The following is a 16119-nucleotide window of genomic DNA, read 5'->3' on the forward strand; positions in this document are numbered from 1 at the left end:
GGCGTACAAATAGGGCCTACGTGATAAATTGATGATTAAAAATATACTTCCCAAAATTTGAAAGTGCATTTCTTAAGTGCTATTCCCTCCCTGACCCACTCAAACACCCGGTGGTTCTTAGGGAGGACGAAAAATAATGATCCTCACACTGCCAGATTGAGTTTCATGGTGTTCTAATCTCAGGGTCTGCATCACATGCTGCAACAGCTCGACTCCCTGGGGACATACGCCAGCATCCTGTTTGTGGACTTCAGTTCGGCGTTCAGCGCCATCGTTCCAGAAATCCTCCGCTCCAAAGCCCCACCAGCTCGGTGTGCCAGAATCCAACCTGTCAGTGGATCACAATCTTCCTGACAGACAGGACGCAGCAGGTGAGCCTGGGGAAAATCACATCCTGCAACCGAATAATCAGCACTGGCGCCCCCCAGGGGTTTGTGCTTTCCTCCTGGTTCTTCCTCCTCTGCACGAACGACTGCATCTGTCAAACTCCTGAATATTTTGCAGACGACACGACGGTCACCGGCCTCATCCGAGACGGTGATGAGTCTGCATACAGACGGGAGGTTGAACAGCTGGCTGGCCCTTTGGTGCGGTCAGAACAACCTTGAGCTGAACAAGTTTAAAACTGTAGAGATGATAGTGGACTTCAGGTTTGGTTGACACAGGTGAAGGTAATCAACTAGTTGGGTACAGGTGATTACATTCACCTGTGTCACAGGCTTCATCCATGCGTGTTTCAACAACGGGCCTTTTTTCACCAGCAGCCATTTTGTGTCTAAAAGGCATGAGTAGATTCAAGATTCAAGATTTTTATTGTCACTCCATGGTACAAGTATCACGTGTGAAATTCTTGTGCTGTGGACTCCGTTTACAACATAGTACAAATGTAACAGGGCATATGAGTGCAAAAACAACAAGAGACACAACAAGCAATAAGGCAGTATAGTGATAAGACAAGTCAGAGACAGTGGCATATTCACTGCACATAGGTGCACATGTCCTGTGCATACTTTAGCCGTGCTTAAACATTTTAAATTTGGCGTATTTGACATACAGGTGCAAATAGCATATTCCTTATTAAACATACAATTAAACTCTGCGTTTTAAATTCGGCGTATTTGACATACAGGTGCAAATAGCATATTCCTTATTAAACATACAATTAAACATTAGACATACGTAATGGTAGCAGCTACGGTACGGTACAGTACGGCTACTGCACTATTTGTGTATGTTAAGGAGTCTCGTGGCCTGCGGGAAGAAACTGTTCCTCAAGCGATTTGTGCGTGCTTTTGGAACCCTGTATCTTCTCCCTGAGGGTAACAGGGAGAACAGGCTGTTGTGGGGATGGTTTGTGTCTTTGATGATCTTCAGGGACCTCCTGAGGCACCGCTGTTTATACAGTTAACACAGGTGCAAGCAAACATTAATGAGGGTTTCCAACTTCCAATCCAGTGTCGGGGCCCTCGTTAATGTTTTGCTTGCACCTGCGTTACTGTACCTCCTGCCTTTTAGACACAAAATGGCTGAGGTGAAAAAGGCTAATATGAGTCAGCCAGTCAGTGAGCCCCCAAGGCTCTTCTAGAACAGCCCTGTTCAGGGTTCAGCAAAATGTTACACTTTTGCAACATCTTTCATGAAAAACAAAAGACTCAACCTTGTTCTTTGTGTTGTAGTGAAATTACGAGGAGGACAAAAAGCTGCTATAGTCACTCTGAAGCTGCTGTGCTCAGCTTCAAGTGGTTTTGATTACGCCGTTGTGATTGGAGTATAAACACTCTCATTAGTTCAAATGACTATGTCCTCTCTGACCTATTTTCAAGTATGTGATTTATGTGGCAAAGCGGTGAAATTCAAAGCTCAACATTTGCATTGTAGTGTTAAAAAATAAAGAAATAAAATAAACAAGCTTTGCAAGAAAGATAATTAGGTTAGGATGAGATAGGTTCCTGGTAGAAATGGAAGATGTTCCCAAAAGCAGTGAGTGTTTCAAAGATGCTTTATTGTCTTGTGATACGCATGCTGTTTGTTTGGGTGGAGTAATTGGTCTGTCTGCCTCTGGATGGATGTCTCTCTGTATGATTGGTGAACGGCGGTGCAAAATGGCGAGAGAGAAGCCATCGCTCTTGGATTCTGAGGGACTGACACCAAAACCTGACTGGTGATGTTTTGGGGAGGCAATCTTGTCATAGTGGTGTCATGTGTGTACGGTACATAATCTTTATTTACATTAACACTTTACATTAAGTCAAGAGGAATACATGACAAAAACGTTATACTTAAACCACACGTTCCCCATATTGATGATCTGATTAGATTTTGGAGCGCCTTGCTGCATCACTTTTCTTCATAATGAAGGAAAACTGATTAGCGTATCTTAATTACTGTTCCTCTTTATATTAATCTTGGGGTCATGGGGGCAGGGGGGTCATATTCATACTGTCCATGTGACCAATTCAATTCCACTTTATTGTCCCTGAGGGCAAATTCCACATGCAGCCGCAGGGGAAATACATAAAATACAAAATAGCCTACATAAAAACTTCCACATAGCATAAAAGATGAAATACACCCAACTGTCAGTACCAAACGCCATCACATCACACTATCATCATCCCAGCTAACATGAGCATCAATCATGAGGGCAAAGCCTAAAGCTTTTCATATATGGAGCAGTCATCATCATCGACTGGCACATGCCAATCTGACAAGTTGGTGTGAAGGAGATGAAAGAGTTCCTCACCTTGTTGGACCTGGTCCTTCAGCTAAGTGAAGTGCCTCTTGTTTTTAACAGCGTTAAAGTGGTTTACTGTGAATTATTACATTTAATTTGGTTAGTTATCAAAAGTATACTTGAATAAGTCAAGTAACTTAAAGGAACACTCCGCCCATTTTCAACCAGCTTTGTATGATTAGAACATCAGTAGTATATCAGAAAACTGTAAACGGTTTTGAAGTCTGTCATTTAATTTGACAGTTATTGAGTGTTAAAGTGTGGACCAGTGACATCACTGGTCCACACTAACTCAAATTAATAACTCATTAACTCAAATCAACTCTCAATAACTGTCAAACTATTCATCATTCATCTAGTTTGACAGTTATTGAGAGTTGATTTGAGTTAATGAGTTATTAATTTGAGTTAGTGTGGACCAGTGATGTCACTGGTCCACACTTTAACACTCAATAACTGTCAAATTAAATGACAGACTTCAAAACCGTTTACAGATTTCTGATATACTACTGATGTTCTAATGATACAAAGCTGGTTGAAAATGGGCAGAGTGTTCCTTTAAGAGTCACTAATGGCAACCGGCTTACCCGTCAGAACAATGGCATGGCACCAATCCTTTTCACACATTGCTTCTATTCAGTTGCAGGTAGCTACAGAATTCCCTCACCTGGAGACAGGCCCACTTTAAAAAGAGCTTCATCCCCGTGCTGCCATTGAAGCTCTCAATTCATTGCATTGAATGTCTTGTCTTGTGTCCATGTGTTGTTCATGTATTGTTGTCTTCCTGTTTTGTAGGAATATTGCATGGTGGCTTTGTACAAAGGGTGGAACCAAACTTCCTCTTGACAAAAAGGATCTATCTATCTTTAGTACCATCCCAAGACATTTGAGCAAGTAACACTTTATTTATATAACATCTTTGTAACGTGAGGATAAAAAGAGGATAAAGGAAAATACACGAACTTGGATAGAGGACAAGCCCTGATCCGTGAGTTGTTGACTTCAGTAAATGCTGAGTCCTTACAAGTAAAGAGCCATAATGTCAAAATGTGAATTGAAACAGCTGAACTGGTTTTCGGAGCTGTGTTTAATACCCTGTTTTACTACTATTTAACATCCATGTTTTACAGTGTACAAAGTATCAGCTGGAGTGCTTGGTGAAACCTGTGTTGCATGGAGTGTAAGGGAATAAGAATAGAGATCAATATAAACAGAGAGGCAGAGGAGAAGGTAGAAAGTCGGGGCTACCTCCGGTATATTAGGTTAACCATGCTTGAGGCCTGCTATAAACAGTGTTGCCGGATGCTTCAATGAAGTAAACACTGTAAAAACGTCATTCTTTTACAGAATTATGCTTGAGGGCGAGTATGATATATTTCTACTTTAAAAATAAATATTGTACTCATGGTACTGTAGGGTGTTTTGGAGGTGGGGGGAGCATAGGTTATGTTTCTGTTATATTTATATTATTCTCTCTCTCTCTCTTTCTCTCTCTCTGTCTCTCTCTCTCTCTCTCTCTGTCTCTCTCTCATCAATGGCGTGATTAACACTGTGGAGTAGACATCACGAGGGAGAGCTGGATCCCAGAATGACAGTATCCAGCACAACTCGTTGTGCCGTCATTAGAATGAATCCTGCTACCCTATAAGTACAGATAATGGGACAGGAAGTGAAGCCCCGCCCCACAACACAGCTCCCATAATCCTTCACTGCGGCGAGACTTAATGCGTGACATTAAGGTGTTTCCATTATTTTGACCTTAGCTTGTACGCAGGTTATCCTAAAAAAAGCGCTTGCTGATCAGATAAGCGTGGCTGTTTCGCCTTTGAGACGTACGTACATCACGGTGCTTTGCAGAAATCATCGGAGCGCAAAATTACAACCCCAGTTAGCTGACGGAGTCCTATCAGCTTTCTGATTACGTGTCCGACCTGAATGTCAACCAATATCCAGCCCCGGTTGTTCACTGCAACACCATGTGACCATGTGCCTCCTCCAATACAGATGAGTGTTGTTTGTCACGAATCATCCACAACATTTCCGTCTGACTTGGAGCCATTTCGGGCAGGACCTGAAAACAAATACAGTGATGTGCTGTGAATATGTAAAAGGAACTCATCTCTGCCACGACCATGAAAGGTTGTTCCCCCCCCCCCCCCGGATTTCCTGCCCATTTTGTCCCCAATTGTACTTGGCCAATTCCCTGTTAGGACGTCCTGGCCATTGCTGCGGATCGCTGTCGCAACTGACAGCAGGGCGTTTGTTCACCGGCAGGACCTAGTGCGTGGGAGGATCACACCATTACCCCCAGTTCCCCTCCCGACCAAAGGAGGCACTATGCAGCAACCAGGACACATACATCCAGCTTCCCACCTGCAGACATGGCCAATTGTGCCTGTATGGACACCCGACCAACCTGGAGGTTACACGGGGGCTCGAACCTGCGACCCTCATGTTGGTAGGCAGAGAATTTACCGCTGCTCTACTCAGATGCATCAAGATTGTGTGTGTGTGTGTGTTTGTGTGTGTGTGTGTGTGTGTGTGTGTGTGTGTGTGTGTGTGTGTGTGTGTGTGTGTGTGTGTGTGTGTGTGTGTGTGTGTGTGTGTGTGTGTGTGTGCGTGTCTGCGTGCGCGCGTGCATGTCTGAAACCGGCGCAAATCATTTTTCTCTCAGTTAACATCTGTATCCATTACCCTGACGCTGCTACAGTGCTGTATTACTTTGACACCCCGTACAGAATTGACCAGAGAAGCAGAAAAGGAGAGGAGCCTACTTTCCTGACTCTCCTGATAAAAGGAATAGTCTTACATCTGAGCATGGTGTTCTGCTTGACTGGATTTGTCTGCCGGCTCACCTTTGTCATGAGCTCCACACAAAGGGAGAGAGAGAGAGAGAGACATGGGAGTGAGAGGCAGAGGTGCTTATAGCTCTGCGAGATGCTCGCTCACTCGAGGAGAGAGGAGACAAAAAGACAAGAGTTCAGAGGGCTAAGATCATCCTCCTCCCCTGACCTCATCTTTCTTCACTATGCTGTTCACCTACAGATCTATTGTTATGAGCGCATCAAAGGGAGGCGACCATGATCTTACCATGGTTTCCAGATATCCCCAGGCTCCCTGAGGAACAGCTACAGTAACACTGGCTGGCTATAGATGAGTTTTCACGACATGAAAATATGTGCAGTATAAAGCCTTTACAATGGGTTAATGGGTTTACTTTAGTAAACAATATGCTCACTCGTAATTTTTTTGCAAGTCCAAATCCCAAGTCTTTGAGCTCGAGTCCAAGTCAAGTCTCAAGTCCCTTATGGATTAGCGTTCTATCATCCGCTGGATGCCATCCGGTCTGCTTAGAAGACTGCATAGCTAAAACTAAGGAATTCAAAGCATAAACTGTATTATCCTCACTCCTTTATCATACAGTCATTGATTAGATAGCATATAATAATAAATAATATTACTGTAATAATGTATTATTAAATTTCCTTAATGTTAATGCACCAATGATTGTTCATGACCCCCAAATCTCGAGTCTCAGGGCAAGTCTCAACTCAAGTCACTGTGTGTGTGTGACCTACTGTAAGTGCAACTTTTGAATCCAAGTCACAAGTCCAAGTCTCCATCTCTGGTACCTGCCAGTTGGACGCTGCTTTCTATCTTTCTGTGACAACACTTACCTAGAGGAGAGGAGAAGAGGGTTGTGGAGAGGAGAGGAGAGGAGAGGAATTGGGAGAGGAGGAAAATAAATGGGATGATGAGAGCAGACAAGAGGAGGCAGGAGGTAATAATGAGAGAAGAGGGAAGGAAAGGAGATCCTGTAAACTGAGAGGAGAGAAGACGGCTGGAGGTAAGAAGAGCAGAACAACGGATAGAAATAGAGAGGAAGTAAGAACAGAGAAGTAGGAAAGTAGGGAGAGGAGAGGGGAGGAGAGGAAATGAGTCGAGATGGGAGGGAGAAAGGGGAGAGCAGGTGGGAGGAAAGGACAGGAGAGGCGAGGGGAGGAGGAGCTGTGTGTGGGGGGGGGGGGGGCAGGAAATGTTGGACGGCTGCCAGCTATTGTAGTGCTGCCAAAGCCCCTCTTGGACCTGCAGGAGCTACTTGAGCAGCTGAGACAACTGTGGGAGGATGCTGAGATCCATCTCATCTCAGGTGAGAGGCAGAGTCTGCAGGCATGATGAAAAGACAGCCTTCTCCCTTTCATCTGCCTAATATGTGATTGATCTAATAGAGGGAATGCACGTGACGTCACGGACGCGACAGTCAGTGCGGGTACGCCCACTCAGCTGCAGTGAGTGTCAAAACGTCTAAACAAGCCAGGTGGCGCCGCCGGGTCACGGTGTTTAGCGTTCAGCTTCCGCGAGAAAACAACGAAAATGGGAAAGTGCTGTTGTGCCATTGACTGTAAAAATAGATTCAACAAGGCGTCGGAGGTATCTTTTTACAGGCTGCTGAAAGCTAATGAAACGGTCCCGGTCTTCTCTGCAGCTATCCAGGGTTTCAATGAGGGCTCATTCATTCTCTGGCTGTGTTTTACCTGCACAGATATAACGTTACATGAGTGACAGTGTTCACTATGAACAAAGCTAGCGTGTGTTAGTGACAGCGTATGCTATATTTTTCTTAATAAAAGTTGTAATAAAATAAATATTTACCTCTCCACATACAACCAGAATATCCATTGCTGTCCTCGTTACTTTAATGTCGCCAACAAATCCAGCCTTGAAGTACGACCACGCGTCCAGGCTCTTGTATGCTTTCATGCTTTGGTTTGTGTATTTCCCCGGCGTCGGTATTAAGTACATATAAATGTCAGGAAACCCTATTCCTGGCCACATGTCTACGTCCATGGACCACTGGTTCTTTGGCAAGCTGTAAGGGTCACATTCGAGTCCAACTGCCTTTAATTTAAGCAGATAATCGTTTATATTAGCCGTGGTTTCGCTACTACCCCTGGCGGAAGCCACGTTTGTTTTGGAAATTTGACACTCAGTGCTGCTCAGTCCGGCTGAGGGGACGTGTTCGGGAGGGGGCGTGGCGTCGGTGCATTCCCTCCATAGTGAGGCATCTCACCCTACTTGACTTTGTACTTCTTTTCATCACACAGGTGCTGTGCTCTTGCCAGCAAACTGCTTTTGAAAAACATGCTGCAACCACCGCCCACAGGAAGTGATCTCATGCTGCAACCACCGAGCATGATGTATAGGGAGTAATTATACAACAGGTAGTTCCGGCCGAGCAATTTGATTGGACAAGAGGGATCCTACGAGTGCCTATATTTCACGATAATGCACTGGCGCTTCACTGTGTGTAGATCACTCCGCTTCACAGCTGCCCTAATCAACAAAACGCTTCACAGCTCTAGAGTAGACAGTAGTAAAGTAGACAGCCTGCAGTTAATTAGGCTGATTAGGCTACATTTTCAGCAAAGCAGAAAGCTGAGGGGACTATTTTTGTTGGCGGAGGAATAAATACAGAAATCATCTATTTTCTCAGCTTTTTGTCATTTTTTTAATCAGCTTTGTTTAATAGAACTGTTGTATAAAAGCAATATCACACTCGAGGTCGTGCATTGTTGTCTAATATTGGCACTGCTGTGATTATCTACGGCACTCGGCCTGCGGCCTCGTGCCTGCGACCGAATCACAGCAGTGCCAATATTAGCCAACAATGCACTCCCTCTAGTGTGATATTGCTTAAATAGAGAGCCGCAGGGATGACGTATTTTTGTAGTCGGAACGCGGAAGTCCCGGACTTCCTGGTTCTTCACTGTTTCTGTCTATGGGATTTTTGAATGGGTTTTTGCCGGGATGCTTCAAATACGGTCTCTGGGCAACGCAAGATTAATCAAACGCGAACCAGAGTTCAGTCGGATAATCTTCACACATGTGAGGACCACTTTCATGAGTTTTGTAGCGTAAATGCGAGCCCTAGAAGTAAAAAGCTCGAGCTAAGCTAATCCAGAACTACACACGGCTTCCACGTCACATCAGCACTCAACCTGGACTGTTGTTGATGTGTGCACTGATTACCCCGGGCTGAACGGGGCTGAACCAGGTGAGGGAAAGAGAATTTCCGTGTTCGTCCTTTGAAGTGGTGACGTTATTGACGTATATATCCCCATCGACTCAACAGTGTAGTCTCATTTAGCCATTTGCTAGCTAGCCGCCCTTTTAACGGCACGTAAAAGCTTCAAAACTCATAAAAGTGGTCCTCGTGTGTGAAGATGATATTCCTAAACACTGGTTCGCGTTTGATTAAGCCAGCGTTGCCCAGAGAGATTATTAGAAGCATCGTGCCAAAAACCCATTCAAAAGTCCCATAAGCGAAAACAGTGAAGAACCAGGAGTGTTAGCATCGATGATTTCCGGACTCGTTCCTGCGGCTCTCTATAGGTTTCATATTGTCACCAAATCACACATTGGCTCAGAAATTAGACCTATACGGATGTGATTAATCAATGGTTATGGTTCACATAATGTGGTCTCCGTGCCTATTGGCGATAACAGCTTACTACTATGCCAAGCTGTGTGTAATGCTCTGGCTCACTGTACAGTATATACAGTAGGCCTAAAAGTCCCTCCCATCAGTTTCTTGTTGGACCAGGTGACCCCTGGGGGCTCCACACGTATCCTATTGCACTACAGTAGGTTTACTTACACTACTGTAGGTTTATAGATCAATTCATTCATCATTCATTCAGCACAGAAACATGTCACTTGTCTTTGTTCATGTTATTGGACTAGTTTTGTAGAGAAATAGAGAAATAAATTGTGCCACCAACCTCTAACCCCTTCCACCCCAACCACCACACCAGCCCCCACCCACCGCCCAAGCCACCTGGTGTTTCCTGGGGACCAAAACTCTCTCTCTCTCTCTCTCTCACACACACACACACACACACACACACACACACACACACACACACACACACACACACACACACACACACACACACACAGTAACCGTAACTTACTCTTTCACTGTCAAAACCCCATCTCTTCCCTTCTTTGTGTTGGAAAAACCCTTGTGCCCTGCCCTGATGCTGAGAGATATGCTTTGTTTGAAGGTGTCTGTTCACTTTAAAACTCTCATTACTCTGCACTTCTCCGCACAGAACACATATGGTCGCTGTGCTCCTCGTCATTTCGTAACGCTTTGATGAAACCAAGCGAAATGTATTCTGTGCAAACCAAATTGTGACTGACTGCGACAGAAATAGAAGCGCGTCAGCGTCACTCACCCAGCAGGGTGCGCCGATGCATTCAGCACCCGGACTGCAGGTGGGAATTAGGCTCGCGCAAAGACATAGCAGAGCTGAACAGACTGCAGCAGCCCATTGTGTGCTTAGGCAAAAATACACATTATTATTATTATTATTATTATTATTATTACCTTTATTATTATTATATTATATTATATTATATTATATTATATTATTATTATTATTAGAGGTCTTTAACCTGACCTGAAGGGACCCAAGACAAAGTACGCAGGCTGCATGAACACACACAGCCTCCCTCCCTCTGCTGAGCACTGTGAAGCACCACTCTTTCTCTTTCTCTCTCCCTCTCTCTCTCTCTCTCTCTCCCCTCCTCTCCGCTCTGTCACTCTGGTGCTGAAAGACGCACGTTTGCAGGCCCGTGCAGACCTCTACTTGTTATATGTTTTACTCTGTCAGTTGGTGACCAACCGCCGGTGGTCAAAATGGGTCATGACCCATAGTTTGGGAAACGCTGGAGAGTCACAGGCCCGCCGGGTCGAGAAACATGAGCAAGCTGTATGCAGTTTATCGATGGCACCTTACACGGTTCATAATTGCATAGTGTAGCTTAACCGTTAGCTTAACCTCTATTTCATTTTTCATATTTACCAAATATAATAGCCTGTATAACTTTTACTGAGCAAAACTATGCAAATACACAACACAGTTGGAATAACATTGCACGCTATATGGCGCTATATATTTGCTTGCCATGGGGGGGGGGGGGGGGGGGTCACATGATACTTTACTTGTCAGGGACAGGGGTCGTAGACATGTTTCATGAATATCACAGTATCATTATACATTAATGTAAAGTCCCTCAAACAAATGGAATTTTTAATTGAATGTGCTTGGAGAATAGATGGACTCAACAGAGTTTAACCAATGGCTGTTCCCTCTCTGTGTAATGAGTTTCATTGGTAGGGTGGATTCCAGATTGCCCCATAGAAAAACAGATGTGCTGCCATCACATTTGCCTCCTTCAACTATCCCATCTGTACAGGAAAAACGGTCAGCTGTCAAAACATACATGCAACATACTTTAAAAGCACATAATGCATAATATATGGGCTTACTCAGCTACAGAACCGGGGCTGTCCCTGGACTGAAACACAACGTTCTGGTTCTTTTCTCTTTTCCTCTCTCTCTCCTTCAGTGAATAAAATATGTTGGTGGTTGTACAATGTTCTGGACCTTAACAACAAGCACTATGAACACAACCCAGTCTGCCAATGAAAGTACCGTTTTTACTGCTCTGCCAGATCAACATATTGAGCATCTCTGGTAATTGTCTTCATGCACTCAGGTACGCAGAGATAGATTGAAAGATGGCTTGAGTAAAATTCTATATATTTCCTGGGCAGTGTTTTAGACTCTGACTGTTTAAATAATAGAAAATTCCACCCAGCCAGAAAAATGGGTGAGATTATACAAACCCACAATCAAATGACAGGTGCAGACAGTTCAGTCTGAGCTGCCGAGATGCCAGGTTGTGTTGTGAAGGTTTTGAGAAGAGAAACTAGACATTTGCTCATAATGCAATCTGTAGACAGGCAATTTTGTAATTTTTTCCTTGGCAATTTTATGAACTGGATGGCTAACACGTTTTTTTAATTGAAATGACAAGAGGAGGCAATGTAGATAGCATGGCAAGGAGAGTGAAACAATGTACTGTAGCTATATATGTTGCAGTTTGAGTGTAAAGTCATGGTAGTTGGCAATCTTGCTAATGCAATTAGTGTATATGAATAAGTTACATTGACACTTTGTCATCTTACACTTTCATTTCACTTTGTTGAAAACTGAACAAGCCAGGCTACAACGGGAATACACCGGCCAGCAACTACAGCACAGGGGATGAAAAGCCAGGTAAAAGTTTAAAAGCAGATGCAGACCCATCGATTATGTGCTCCAGGGCAAGAGGCAACAGCTAGCAGAAAGGAAAAGACCAAAACATGAGTGTGTAAAACTGTGCAATCTTTTACTCTATGGACAACTGTCTTACTTTCAAGCCAAGTAAAAAAATATATGTTTTGGACGATTTTGTCAATACATCACAATGGTAGCTAGGTGGTGCAGAATGTAGCCTACATGTAGCGTACTGTGATGATCCATCTGTACAACAGAGAGCACAACCACGTACATCACAGCGGTAGAGGCCAAACATTTTCACAAGCATATTACGTATAACTATATATGTTCTTGACAGCACTGCAATCATAGTAAAACATGGCAACGCTAATACACTTAAATGTATAAAACTACAGGTCGTAGGACAGGACAGTACACATCTTTACTACAAATGGTGTTTTCTGAAGTACAATGAATTTCCCTCACATTACTGACGCACAGCTCAGATTCAATTAAAATGCTCTTGCACTATCTATGGGAGGTCACGCATGCAACATCCATGTTATTAAAACATATTTCATGGATTTCAAATTAGTGCAATTACTATTGAGTCCCCCGTGTTTGTATGTACTGTATGTATACTGGAACAGTTGAAGCCTTCAGCTTTGTGTGTATGCACATGTGTGTCTGTCTACAGTTGTGCTTGTGCATGTGTGACTGTGTGTGTCTGTGCGTGTGCGTGTGTGTGTGTGTGTGTGTGTGTGTGTACGTGTACGCGCATGCATACGTTTGTGCAGCCATCTGAAACCATAGATTAAACTCTTTAATGAATGGATTCTACCATCGTCTTCTCTCTTGGCTTCCGCTCCCTTCCATTTTATCTGCAGTCAAATCCAGTTCCACTAATAGACTGAGACATGATCAGGCACCGCACCCGGAAATTACAGAGTTAAAGAAAAAAGACGAAAATGGATTTCACGCCCGAGTCGTCTCGTCAATTGAGGATGATCATTTACATGGCTCCTCTTTAATTCGTAAAGCTCAAATTCAATTAATTTTGCAAATACAATTCAGTAAAAACAATGCATTAATACTAGGCTGCAAGCGTTTTCTCGTGAGGCTGGAGTTGCATGCATTACAACAGAATCCACCTGTGTTCCTTCTTGACACAATTTAAAAAATTGTATCCAGCAGCCAGAGGCCTAGGAATCTGTCACGGCTGCAGCCTCTTTCAGTCTCATTTTCAATTCTTAAATCATGCATAGTTCTCCCATGCTTTATTAATCTCCCCAGCACTCTTACTAGCCAATCTCACATATGAATAGATCCTGTATAAAGTAGAGCTATTAGTGTCCCACTGACAAAAAGATTCACTTTTTCTTTCCGTTTTAGGCGAGCAGAACGGATGGGGTAGGTGTGTTGCGGATTCATTGTAAAAAAAAAAAATACAATCATTTTGGGTGATTTCAAAGGCTGAACATAAAGGGAGAGAACGTGTGAAAAATGATGGCGTTCTTTATCTTCCTCAAGCGTCGTTTAAAGGAAGAACAACCACAAAAGTGTCTAAACGAATGTGCGCCGACCTTACTCTTCCTGTTTCACGGTTCCATTCATTTTACATAGTGTGAAATGTCTCAGGACATAGTTAGTAGTACTCACTGTGTGAGTAATTAGGGATTGTGTATAGACAGCTCAATGCCTGGCAGGCAGCATAAAGACCGCATTGTTCTGTACGGTTGGCACGTCCAACGAAACAATGAAAGAACAAAGAGGGTGAGCAGATTTTTGCACTGCAAAATTAAAAAATCATTTTCAACACACACACACGTGGTATACACGCGCACGCACACGCACGCACACACACACACACACAGACACAGACACACACACACACACACGTCACACACACGTGTATTTGAAAACAGCACACAAATTTGTGGTCCTTTTCTTAATAATGATGTGACAGGGACTATTGTTTTTGGGTAACAGGTGGGGGGGTCATCCCTATGTTCCCCGGGTCCTATGTTCCCCGGGTCCTGTGTTCCCCGTTTTTGTGGGACCGGGGAACATAGAACCCCGTTTTGTTCCCTGGGAGAGGTTAGGTTTTGGGTTAGGGTCTGGGGGAGGTTAGGTTTAGGGTTAGTGAAAAACGGGGAATATAGAACCCGGGGAACATAGACATGGCTCTATCGTTGCATCGGCGCAGTTTCTAGGCCGAGCGGCAGGCGCAGATCAAAGCAGTGGGCGTGGAAAGGCGCACTTGATATCGTCGTGCTGGCGCTAGATGCAGCCCAAAGCATTACAACCACGCCTTTTAGGCGTAAAATTATGCACCGTCATGCTCATTGGATAAGTGCAATAAACGAATCGCACGCTTGCCTTTTTAGCTCCAATTCCAGTGATCCCGCAAAACCAGACGAAAGCCAAACGCTCTGCCCCCCCCCCCCCCCCCTCCCTTCATCCAGCCTGTCTGTCTGCATTATAGGCTATTATTCCATATTATTATGCTTCTCAAACCAATCTAACTGCAGTTTCAATACTGCAAGCATGTAAATACGCTACACTATAGCAAGATCAAAGTGAAAATAATGTACTAAATGCATCAGCTAGAAAAATATAGCCTATTAGATTGGTGAAAGTTTGTCCAGAAAGATATCGTTTTCTCTCCCCTGCTGCAGGTAGAATGATGCACATAAATATACCCTACATTATGTAAAGTCATTGCATAAATGTGTTTTTATTGTAAAACTAAATGTGGAGTAGGGCGAAGTTATTGGAGCACACATCACAGTATAGCAGATGACAGTAGAAGCTTCCGAAGCGCGTTCCGCTGTCACTTACCTAAATCACGTTAAATCCACACAGGGTATATATAGGCTCAAGAGGACATATATGTTTCACATAGGGTGGTGTTTCATTTCATGTTTTATTTGGTCCAATATTGAAATGTTCGACAATTGCAGGTTGTCTTACCATTACACATTATTTTAGATCTACCTTTTATATCTATTTCGGCTCTATTTAGTAGCGAAATGGAGGACCCAATTGCATGCTGGGAGTGGACATTCACAGGCAGTAAACTTACAACTGCTATTTCCTATGGGAAGCTGGGTGCTGCTATGTGTTGTGTCTGTTTGAGCGAGGGAGTCAGAGAGAGAGAGAGAAGGGTGACTCAGAGGCAGAAGAGCACTGGCGCACTGAATAGGCCTGGTTTCAGAGAGAGACAGAGAAGGGTGACAGGGGAGAGGCACAAGTGCACTGGCGCAGTGAATAGGCCTGGTTTTCAAAGGCGCAAAGCGCTAAATTTAAGGCAGGTGCCAAGATATCAGTACGCCGAGATTTAAGGCCGACACGCCCACTTTGGCCCATTCTGGGACTGCGCCACGCCCATTCGGCCTAAAGCGCATTTGGCAGCGTAAAGCCATATTGATATCGTCCCAAAACAGGCGCAAGGCACGTTTTTTTGCGTTTAAGGCCCGTTTTAGCGCCGAAGGCCTGTGGGAGAATAGGGCCCCATCCCCAGGTGGGCCAAGGTTAAAAACAAAAAACAGATTAGGAAAGAACAGATTGTAAGCTTTCAAATGATGTGTCATACATTAAAACCTGACAATAGTTGAAGATGATATGCTTATTTTTTTTAATCTTTTTCTTAAAAAGAGAACATTCAGAGAAAATCGCCCTGCAAGTTAGTGAACAAGCTTGGTTTGCCCTGAACAAGTATTTTTGTTCAATTATTGTTAAAAATACTTGTAATACGAGGGATCAGCCGAGCAGCATTTTGGTAAACAAACCGCGTCACTGGGTGGCAACGGCAATGGAACCCTATAGAGCCCAAGTGGCGCGAGGCTTGTGTGTCTGACTCTAGCCGGACAACTCTGTTTACATTTTAAAAACTGCGACATTTCACACAACTTTAAGACGACATGCATATATTATACATCAAACTCTTGAGCTACTTCTGCTCTCACTCAGAATGTAAAAATATAAGCGATGTGGTGTATAGTTTTTGAGATATTAACGTTTGTTTGGCACAACTCATACTATTAACTGCCGCGGGTTTCCGCATTTCTGGGTGTCAAGTGACATCACGCTGATTCGTCCTATAGCAACATTATGCTGTTCTAACATAATGACATGGAGTGGTGAAAGTTTTTTTTTTTTGGGGGGGGGGGGGGGGGGATAGTTTTTTCTTTATGTGTGTATATATATATATAGAGAGAGAGAGAAAGAGAGAGATAGAAGAGAGAAAGTGGAAGTCGGCAAGGCGCCAAG

This window comes from Poromitra crassiceps, assembly GCF_964638095.1.
Source record: "Poromitra crassiceps genome assembly, chromosome: 15".
Lineage (NCBI taxonomy): Eukaryota > Metazoa > Chordata > Actinopteri > Beryciformes > Melamphaidae > Poromitra > Poromitra crassiceps.